We start from the raw sequence: 9,982 nt of genomic DNA on the forward strand, positions 1-9,982 counted from the left end.
AAACTATGATGATAATAATAATAATAATAATAATAATAAAAACCTAGTCCCTACTTCTAACGGGGAAATTAGTCATGATTAATGTTAAATTAATGTTAAATGCTAAATGTTAAAGTAAATGCTATGAATGAATATCTAGATTTAGATCTAGACAGGTTTTTTAAAACTCGTTTTGAAGTCTGTAGATGTGTACTATACTTGTATTTGCCGTTGTTGAGCTACTAGAAAATCCTGTTGACGTTGAATGTTTTATTGATGTGATTATGTAGTTTCTGTCCCAGTTAATCGTCTGGACTTAACACTGCTGAAGTGTAGTTGATCTATGTTAATAGTAATGTTAAAGGACCATACTATACTTATTATTTACAAATTTACACTGTATTTTGGGCATGTCATTGTGTTTGTACTGACACCAGTTGTTTTCCATGAATTTTAAAACAAGATGATAATTGATCAGCAAATTCTTGAACCATGATTGAGTTTTTCAATCTTTTACAGTGGACATTATAACAAAACTCTTATTATTAATATCACAGTATAATGTAACACTGATGAAGAACGTCTCAGATGTACCCCTCTCCATTACTCTGCCATGTTTATGCACAATCACGTGTTTACTGCAGATAACATATCTGTCTCATTGGTTTATGCCAGGTATGAGTGCTATAAACAACTACTGTATACATTTAACCTTCCTCATACTTATTTTAATTTGTAGGTGCTTTCAGTTACATTTAATGCAGATCCCTGATTATACAGGTGCAGCGATAGCAGCCATATCACAATTATTGTTTGCTCATTCTGCAGAGCATGAATGACAAGCACCAAGTTGCTCTGACATTTATTAGGAGGGCTCAGGTATATTATCACAGACAGTGTGATTTATGGGATAATTGGGCTGGTGTGTTTTGGAAAAAAACAGTCTGTGGAGGAGATAACCAAGATAGATGATATTTCTCCTCTCACCACATCCGCCTCTCTCCTTTTGGGCTGGAATGGTGGACCAGCTTGGTGCTCTTGTAAGAAAAGTCATGTCACCTTGAAATAATGTTTGAATGTATCATGTATTGTGCTCACCAAATCCAGCACAATGTATTTATACACCTGTATAAGATTAATGCATTTATTTTATGATCATTCTTGTTCAAATTACTAATCTGTTGACTGCGTAGATTGATGGACTTTATTTAGCAACATTTAGATGCACACACTAATATATAAAGCTGACTTGAAGCTGAGACAGGGAGTTTGTTTGAGAAAAGGAGTTTATTTGAGACAGGGAGGGGAGGTCTGTGTTTGGGAGAGGAGCAGGAGTTGGTGGTGAATGCAGAGGGTATGAAGGAGGAGAAGCATCTCTGGTGCATGTGGATCGATCAGCTCCTGGTGGGGAAATCTGGGAAGATAGGGCCTGAAGAAAACACAAAAAGTGTAATATTAAATATCCATGCATCACCAAATCTGTTTTAAAAAATCCCATTAACCTTTATTGTAAAGAACATTCAGAGCAGAATTATTCAGAACTCATATATCATACTGCTCTCAGATCAGACTCATCAGCACTACCTTGAGTTTAGCCTAGTGGGAAGAAGAAGAGCTCTTTCTGGTCAATGCATCACAGTCAGTTGGTCTCTTTTTTCCACTCAACATCTGGAAAGACCTGTGAGAAGCTGGGGGTGGAGGTCATAGGGCAGCAGTTTGCCAGATCTTGCAGGTGGAGGAGCCGGCTGCAGGTCTCTGGCTGCAGGTGGAAAGGCTGGCTGCAGGATCTGGCAGACTGCTGCTTCATGATCTTCACCTGCAGTCTCTGCCAGATCCTGCAGCCAGCACCTCCACCTGCAGGTCTCTGGCTGCAGGTGGATGGTGGAGGCTGCATTTCCTGAAACTCAAAAACTGGAGAACTCTTTAGAGTGACACTTAAAACTACAAATATTAAAGTTAGAACTACAAAAATTAAACTTAACACTAAACTTAACACTATCTAAACTTAAACTTACCACCACTAAACTAAACCTTTACACTACTAATCTTAAACCTAACAATAAACTTAACACTATCTAAACTTAAACTTACCACCACTAAACTAAACCTTTACACTACTAATCTTAAACCTAACAATAAACTTAACACTATCTAAACTTAAACTTAACACCACTAAACTAAACCTTTACACTACTAATCTTAAACCTAACAATAAACTTAACATTACTAAACTTAAACTTAACAATACTAAACTTAACATTAACACTACTAAACTAAACCTTAACAATACTAAACTAAACCTGAACACTACAGGTAACATATGTACAGAGCTATTCAAATTATAATGAATCATTTTAGTGCTTAGCTCATTTAGGGCTGTGGCTCTTCAGATGTGTCCACATCATACTGGGGAGGATAGACACCAACCCCGTATGATGTGTCCACATGCACCCGGCCGTCTGCGTCGACTGTTTCCGTGAAGGTCGGACGATTCAGCCTCTCCCACAGCTTCTGCTTAATGCGACGACCCAGGTCTAAAGTATACGGACGTAGCCGGCCACTCTTGAACCTGTGATGAGCAGAAGAAACAGAAATTAAATCAAAATTACAAAAAACAATGTGACTCATGTGACATGAGAAGCAAAATGTGAAAAAAACTGTGTGATAGTTTTTAAATGATTGGAAAATGTGATAAATGTGTGATTTGAGCCTATACCTCAGCATGTCATCTACAACTTCATGGTAGAGCTGCTGGTACTCTTCCACGGGGAGGCCGCATATCATCAGGGGCTCGTCTGGGAGAGGTGGAGCAGTGGGCTGGGGGCTGGAGGTCACAGGAGAGACCAAAGGTAGGTCAGCAGGTGAAATTGTAGCGCTAGGCTTCAGGGCCAGATTAGATGAAGCTGGAGTATCAGCAGAAAGTGTGGAAGGCTGAGCAACAGAGGTGCGCCTCCTTTTTTTGGGTGGGTTTGCAGGAGCTGCAGAGTGCTGTGAGTCAAAGACAGAAACCTTCACATATTCTGTTCATTTTGTAAGATTTTACAGTCAAAATATAAATTCAAGGACAATACAAATCCTTCTTAAGAATTGGACTGTGAATAACTTTAACTAAATAAGAGACTCTGATGTGTCACCTGGTTGTCACTGCAGCAGGAGCATTCTCTGCTGGCTGCTGGTCTCTTGACAGCCTGTGTCAGTCGTGCCGAAACCCTCCTAACTTTGCTGGATGTTTGGCTCAGAACATTACTCTGCAATAATACACACTCATGTTTGAATCACATGTTCAGTAAGCAACATGAGGCATTGAAAAAAAGTTAATTTACATATTTTCAACAAACAATTGAAGGTTTCCTTTAAAAAAAGACATTTCTCTTCACAAGCATTGATGGCCAGTTTCTACTCCTGAAGTTTATGGAGGCCAGATTCGTTTTCAGGGGCCTCCAGGAGTTTTGATACATTAGATAGTCCACATTTTGGTTATAATAGCTATGTACTTTTACTTGACTTATATTTTGAATTCAGGATTTTAACTGTATAATGTAGCATTTCTACTATGTTATATCTTCTTTTACTTCAGTAAAATGTCCTTTTACTTCCTAGTACTTTCTCCTCCACTGTACTGCATATATTATATTACACATATTGCTAAACTCTATGAAATTACAAATAATGTTAAGTTTAAGTACTTCTAGTCCTGTTAACTTATGGCTACATTTTTATTGACAATATCAGTATATAAGGGCTGGCAGTAAGGTGATTAATAATTTTGATTATTATTATTATTTTAATTATATGCCTATATAAATATATATTATATTATTTTATATTTAATTAATAAATAAATGCGCAGATTCGTGCATAATTACGGTAAAACGACCGTCTCCTACATTATTTATTAATTTCCACGTTAATATATTTCCTGTATGAGACCCCGGGGTGGAGGAGGGATTAAACAGAGCTGATTGACTGAACATCAATGACCTTTGAGGATCTGTAAGTCTCAACTGTAAAATACATAGAAAGCAATGCAGATTGCAGAGTTCAAATCTCAAATTTTCCATGATGGAAGTCAGTTTTCTCGCTGTAACTTTTCACTCTGGGTCTTTAACTCTTGATAGGATGTGAGGAGTTCAGAGTTGAAGTGATAATTTCAGAGAAATCGTCGAGTGAAAGTTAGAAAATAAATTTTTTTAACCATCTGAGAAATTGTTTTTGTTTAAATTCTGATCTGTTATGCTGGAGACAAACGTAGCAACCATGGAATGGTTGGTCGTTGCTACTGGTGTTTTGATTTAATTTGTGTGCAATGAATCTAAACTTTAATTTATTTTTGTTTATCTGAAGTTATCGAATATAATCATTTGCCATTATAATATTATGCCTAATTTGTCATTTTTTCTAATCAAACCAATCAATTATTATAATCAATCAATTAAAAAATACATATATAACTAAAGAAATGAATTTTTGCAGCTTAGTCCCGTGGTAATCTATAAATTGAGATAGAGTTACTAGTATGTTAATGCACACTAAGTTCATATCAGTCACTATATATAACTTAATTTGACATATGTATATATATATACATATATATATATATATATATATATATATAGTGGGGTCGTATAAAAAATATTTTTTGGGGGTTATTTTTTGTCTGTGGTTGTTTTGTAGTGTGCATGGCTCAGAACATCACACTGCAATAATACACACTCATGTTGGAATCACATACACTAAGCAACATGAGCCATTAAATAAAGTACATTTTATTTCCTCATTTTTAACAAGAAAAACCCATGGTTTCCCTAAAAATTATATTTTTTTCACAAGCATTAATGACCAATATCTACTCCTGAAGTTTATCAATCAAATCAATCAAAATTACTTTATTCATCCCAGAGGGGAAATTCAGTTTAATTTTCAGGGGCCTCCAGGACTAAAATAAGCTGCTGGGCCCCTTTAACCTGTGTTCCTCACAGACTGTGTGTAGTGTGGAAAGTTTGTCTGTGTTAAGGAACTGTTCTGCATAATGAATACTTTTGATACATTAAGTAGGCCACATTTTGGTTATATTAGTTTATACTTCACTTTACTTATATTTTGAATTCAGGTTTTACTTAGGTTACTGTATAAATGAGCACTTCTACTCTGTGGTATTTTATCTAAGTGTCTGAGTACTTCCTCCACCACTATACTGCACATGTTGCTAGAAACTCTATGAAAATGCAAATAATGATAAGTTCAAGTACTTCTAGTATTAATTGGCAATATCAGTGTATGCAGGCTGACAGTAAGGTGATTAATATTTTTTATTCATATTTTTTTTAATTAAATGCAATGAAAGTATATAATACAATATTTATATGGAATAAATGAATAAATAAAATAAAATAAAATAAAATAAATAAAATAATTACGGTAAAACGACCGTCTCCTACATTATTTATTAATTTCCACGTTAATATATTTCCTGTATGAGACCCCGGGGTGGAGGAGGGATTAAACAGAGCTGATTGACTGAACATCAATGACCTTTGAGGATCTGAAAGTCTCAACTGTAAAATACATAGAAAGCAATGCAGATTTTTTTTAGAGTTCAAATCTCACATTTTCCATGATGGAAGTCAGTTTCCTCGCTGTAACTTTTCACTCTGGGTCTTTAACTCTTGATAGGATGTGAGGAGTTCAGAGTTGAAGTGATAATTTCAGAGAAATCGTCGAGTGAAAGTTAGAAAATTAATTTTTTTGACCGTTTGAGAAATTGTTTTTGTTTAAATTCTGATCTCATATACTCGACTTACCTAGAGACCATTCCATGGTTGCTACGTTTCAAAACTGGTGTTTTGTTTTAATTTGTGTGTAATGAATCTAAACTTTAATTTATTTTTGTGTATCTGAAGTTATTGAATATAATCATTTGCCATTATAATATTATGCCTAATTTGTCATTTTTCTAATCAAACAACCCTCCTTCATATTAATTGAATGAGCATGATGTGCAAGCGGCTGGTTTAGCGTGCTTTTTTTGTAATTATTACTCATCATCACTGTATTAAATAACATGATATACATAAAACATAATCAAATCAATCAATTAAAAAATACATATATAACTAAAGAAATGCATGTTTGCAGCTTAGTCCCATGTTAATCTATAAATTGAGATAGAGTTACTAGTATGTTAATGCATACTAAGTTCATATCAGTCACTATATATAACTTAATTTGACATATGTATATATATATATATATATATATATATATATATATATATAGTGGGGTCGTATAAAAAATATTTTTGGGGGGTTATTTTTTGTCTGTGGTTGTTTTGTAGTGTGCATGGCTCAGAACATCACACTGCAATAATACACACTCATGTTGGAATCACATACACTAAGCAACATGAGCCATTAAATAAAGTACATTTTATTTCCTCATTTTTAACAAGAAAAACCCATGGTTTCTATAAAAATTATATTTTTTTCACAAGCATTAATGACCAATATCTACTCCTGAAGTTTATCAATCAAATCAATCAAAATTACTTTATTCATCCCAGAGGGGAAATTCAGTTTAATTTTCAGGGGCCTCCAGGACTAAAATAAGCTGCTGGGCCCCTTTAACCTGTGTTCCTCACAGACTGTGTGTAGTGCGGAAAGTTTGTCTGTGTTAAGGAACTGTTCTGCATAATGAATACTTTTGATACATTAAGTAGGCCACATTTTGGTTATATTAGTTTATACTTCACTTTACTTATATTTTGAATTCAGGAGTTTTACTTAGGTTACTGTATAAATGAGCCCTTCTACTCTGTGGTATTTTATCTAAGTGTCTGAGTACTTCCTCCACCACTATACTGCACATGTTGCTAGAAACTCTATGAAAATGCAAATAATGATAAGTTCAAGTACTTCTTGTACTGTTAGCTTATGGCTACATTTTAATTGGCAATATCAGTGTATGCAGGCTGACAGTAGGGCGATTCATATTTTTTTTAAATGAAATGCAATTAAAGTATATAATATATTATTTTATATAGAATTAATGAATAAATGCCCAGTTTTGTGCATAATTACGGTAAAACGACCGTCTCCTGCATTGTTTATTAATTTCCGCGTTAATATATTTCCTGTATGAGACCCCGGGGTGGAGGAGGGATTAAACAGAGCTGATTGACTGAACATCAATGACCTTTGAGGATCTGAAAGTCTCAACTGTAAAATACATAGAAAGCAATGCAGATTTTTTTTAGAGTTCAAATCTCACATTTTCCATGATGGAAGTCAGTTTCCTCGCTGTAACTTTTCACTCTGGGTCTTTAACTCTTGATAGGATGTGAGGAGTTCAGAGTTGAAGTGATAATTTCAGAGAAATCGTCGAGTGAAAGTTAGAAAATTAATTTTTTTGACCGTCTGAGAAATTGTTTTTGTTTAAATTCTGATCTCATATACTCGACTTACCTAGAGACCAACGTAGCAACCATGGAATCTCAACGGCTGTTTTATAGAACTGTTTTTACAGACAGTTTACACCACTGTATACCGATGTTTTGTTATTATTAGGGCAACGGGGCAATCGCACCGAGCACTATTGTTATACTGTGGATTTTTTCTTCTTCCTCTTCCGGACACAATTTCGTCCCGCTACTAGTCTTTTTAAATATATTATATATCAAAATGTTTGATCGGCATCGGTATGTTATGACTTCTCTCTACAGAATACAAATTTTTCGCAACTTACATCGCGAAAAACTGCTCAAAGTTTTGCATTGAAGTGAATGGGACGGACGGAAAAATTGAGCGAAAAAGAACAATAATTAGAGATTTTTAAACGTCTACTTCTCCGGCATAATTTCACCTAGAGCTTCCATTTAAACTTTATACAGTAGACACAAGTCTTGTGTATCGGTGTATTAATTCACGTTTCGATAGGTCATATAGTTTTTATTATCAATCCCTGTTCAATGACCATGATCATTTTTGGAGAAATTCTGAGATTATAATGGGTGTGTATTGCACGGGATGTTCGTGTCAGAGCGTGTGATGTCATCGCTCAGAGTGTAGAGGGAGAGAAAAAACTGTCAAAAAATAAATTTGAAAACTGCGCTCCAGGCCGCAAATTCCACTCTACAGAAATAATTTATACATAGAAACGTAGGAAAATGTGTCTTCTCCCTCACAATCCTCTGGTAAAGCTGTCAGAGTTATAGTTTGGGCGTACGACGCACAGATGCACCACCAACACGCACCAACAGCCTCATTGGCTCCCATATTAAAAACGCAGGAAGATTTCTGTTGAAAAGCATATTTAACAGTTTTTCAGATCGCTCATACAAAGCTATTTCTTCATTTTTCTTCACAAAAAACATATGTAGCTGTCCAGGAAGAACTCAGGAAGCTCAAAGTGAAGTCGGATCAATGATAGGTATTAAGGTTTTGCCAAAAATGCTTTCTGTTCGAGGCCAGAAATTCCAGTCTGTCCACCTCTGGCTGCCCTCACTGTGGTGGAAGATTCAACAGCACTAGTTAATTCTGTTGATTGCTCTGCTCTGATTGCCTTTGATCCTTTGATGTGATTACAGTTACAGATACACGCACATACGCACGTACGCACACACGCGCAGACACACACACACACACAGGTAACTTTGTGATTTTAGTTACACACACATACATGCGCACGTAAGCGCGCACACTCCTCCACATGTCAAATTAAGTTATATATAGTGACTGATATGAACTTAGTAACTCTATCTCACACACACACACACACACACACACACACACACACACAGGTACCTTTATGTGATTTTCGTTACACATTTAGAGGTTAAAGGGCATAGGTTGGTGTGTAAATAAATACTTGAAAATGAATGCTTGTTGTAGGTGTGCTCCTTGTATATTATATAGTATTATAACATTACTAGTATTAATTGTTTGAAATCTCTGAAGAATCTCATCATAGTGTACACACACCGGCAGTAGCCCCCGCGGCCCTTTCAGAATTTCCCCAGAGGAAATTTTCTAGTATTTTTATTATTATTATCCTGAGATCAAGTCCATATAAACATGTATCTGTCTCAGTCCTCAGCTGTCTTGTTTAGGCCTACATTTCGTTTTAGCTGTTTTATTATTAAAATGCATAGTTATTATTGATGTTTTGTTGAATTTCTCTTTATTTGAATGTGTATCTGAATGCTTATTTAATTAAATCATTTGTTTTTATGATATTAATATTTTATGTCATTATGTATATATTTTTTCTATTGAAACCAGTCCGAACCCTCCATTGTATAAATTGCATGAGCATGACGTGCAAGCGGCTGGTTTACAGTGCTGAAATATTTTTTTATTACTTTTGGACATGTATTGGATAACATGACATGCATACAGTGGACACACACACACACACACACAGAGAGAGAGAGAGAGAGAGAGAGAGAGAGAGAGAGAGAGAGAGAGAGAGAGAGAGAGAGAGAGAGAGACTCTGTAATTCGCTGTAACCCCATTGTTGTTTTATGCAAACAGTCTGAAGCTGGATAGGACGCACTGAGGCAAATATGCAAATGAGCCTATCAGGCAGCGCAGGGTTGTACTGCAGAAGGTGAATATTTCTCCACTTAGGAAAATGCTGATGAGCAGCAGTGGATTCTAAAAACTTTTTATCCGAATACTTATTTCACTTTGAATAATCAGGGAGGACAGACAGCAGCTGGAGACACAAACTTATTGTCTCTCTGAGGTGAGTCACTCCTCCTTTTACAGCCTAATCAATGGCTTTTATAATATCATCATTATTGAATTCCTTTTTTAGTAAAAGTTATGTACTTATGATTCTTACAACTAGGAGTGTGTACAGTTTGTGTGGAGGTGAAGAGGGGAGGGGAGGCATTAGAATAAAGTGAAGATCATTTTCCTGGGTGGCCCCAGTCAGTGCTTCATTGTCCTGGTAAAGTTACAATCCTGTAGGAAAATCAGCCATATTTATCATTACAGATATTAAG

This window comes from Centropristis striata, chromosome 15, assembly GCF_030273125.1.
Source record: "Centropristis striata isolate RG_2023a ecotype Rhode Island chromosome 15, C.striata_1.0, whole genome shotgun sequence".
Lineage (NCBI taxonomy): Eukaryota > Metazoa > Chordata > Actinopteri > Perciformes > Serranidae > Centropristis > Centropristis striata.